The sequence below is a fragment of the Callospermophilus lateralis genome, chromosome 7, assembly GCF_048772815.1.
Source record: "Callospermophilus lateralis isolate mCalLat2 chromosome 7, mCalLat2.hap1, whole genome shotgun sequence".
Lineage (NCBI taxonomy): Eukaryota > Metazoa > Chordata > Mammalia > Rodentia > Sciuridae > Callospermophilus > Callospermophilus lateralis.
Genome location: NC_135311.1, coordinates 17315534 through 17317314, shown reverse-complemented (window position 1 = coordinate 17317314; position 1781 = coordinate 17315534). Strand labels below are relative to the sequence as shown.

At 44.5% G+C, this 1781-nt stretch overlaps 1 pseudogene; it reads left to right on the top strand.

Annotated features, from left to right (window-relative positions):
• Nucleotides 1-331: 331 nt before the first annotated feature.
• Nucleotides 332-1038, top strand: LOC143405195 (large ribosomal subunit protein eL29-like; annotated as a pseudogene).
• Nucleotides 1039-1781: the final 743 nt, after the last annotated feature.

The following is a 1781-nucleotide window of genomic DNA, read 5'->3' as shown; positions in this document are numbered from 1 at the left end:
CAGCTATATTTCATTGATTTTCACTGTGTGACTTCCTTAAGGAATCACTAATATGGGAATTTCAAAAGATTTCAGGCAGGGTGTGGTAGGGGAGGGTTTTGGTCACAGATGCTTTAACCATTCAGGTCTTTAGTGGCAAATTAAACTCTAAGCAGACTAGAAGAAATGGCTGATCATGACTTAGGAAGGGTAGGAGCCAGGGACCCAAAGGGAATTGTAGAAACACGGTTCAAGAACCATCTGTTATTAAGGTGAACATTAGGTAACACAGTTCCAAACACATTTTGATTCTAAATATTAAAATCCCTGGGAAGGAAGCAGCTTACGGTGCAGACATGGCCAAGTCCAAGAACCACACCACACACAACCAGTCCCAAAATGGCACAGAAATGGCATCAAGAAACCCTGATCACAAAGATATAAATTTTTTTTGGGGGGGGGAGAGTATTGGGGATTGAATTTAGGGGCACTCGACCACTGAGCCACCTCCCCAGCCCTAGTTTATATTTTATTTAGAGACAGTTTCTCACTGAGCTGCTTAGTGCCTCGCTGTTGCTGAGGCTGGTTTTGCACTCCTGCCTAAGTCCCCCTGCCCTCCCCCTCCCCGCCACAAGCTGCTGGGATTACAGGTGTGTACCACCGCTCCTAAGGGGGTAGACCCCAAGTTCCTGAGAAATATACGTTTTGCTAAGAAGCATAACAAGAAAGCCCTGAAAAAGATGCAGGCAAACCAAGGTGATGAGTGCACATGCCCTGGTAAAGCCCAAGGAGATTAAGCCCAAAATGATAAAGGGTACCAGCAGAAAGCTCGATCGCCTTGCCTTCCTTGCCCACCTTAAGCTTGGGAAGTGTGCTTGTGCCCACATGGCCAGGGGTTATAGACTCTGCCGGCTAAAGGCCAAAGCCCAAGCCCAAGTCCAAGCCAAGACTCAGGCTGTAACTCCAGCTCCAGTATCAGCTCTGGCTCTAGCTCCAGCTCTTGCTCCCAAAGGTTCCCAGGCCCCCAAGGGTGCCCAGGTCCCTGCGAAGGCTCCATAATAAAAGCCTCTGTCTGTGAATGTGAGGACAGAAGGACTGGTATGACCCCTGGGCCCCTGTCTACAGAGAACTGGTGTCCTCATGTTCTTTTGTACAAATAAATCCAGAGGCAGGATCTGTTAAAAAAAAAAAAAAAAGAAAGAAAGAAAGAAAGAAGGAAAGAAAGAAAGAAAAATCCCTGGAAAGGAAGATTCAATTGGTCTTTTGGGGTCACATATCCATTCTACTGAGAAATAAGTGAGATTTTATAATCAGCAACTACAGAGTATACAGAATTTCTCAAAAAGAGAAACAAAGAAGAAAAACCACAATATATCCACCAGATTTTCTCTAGATCTGCCCACTTCCTGTCATCCTAAGATTCAATGCACTTTTGTTGAAAGCCATCTAATAAGTAACCTAAAACATTAGAACAAAAAATTTCAACCTGATGTGGCTGGTTTTCACATGGTTTCTCTTCTGTCCCACACCAACCCAGGACTGGACTTGACACTGCTTCACATTCCCTTGCAGAACTCCCTCACGTATCACATCCTTAAAGAAAGATGCTGCACTGAGACAGAGAAGAAAACTATTGCATGCCCAGAGTAAACAAACTAAAATACTGCTAAGAAATGACCCCAATACCCATCATCTGTAAAATGAACAAGCAAAATAAGTGTAAGTGCAGAACGGAATTGCTTCACAGCCTGAGAGTGAGCGATGTACAATTGCACAACAGCATGGGTGATCTCACAAACAAC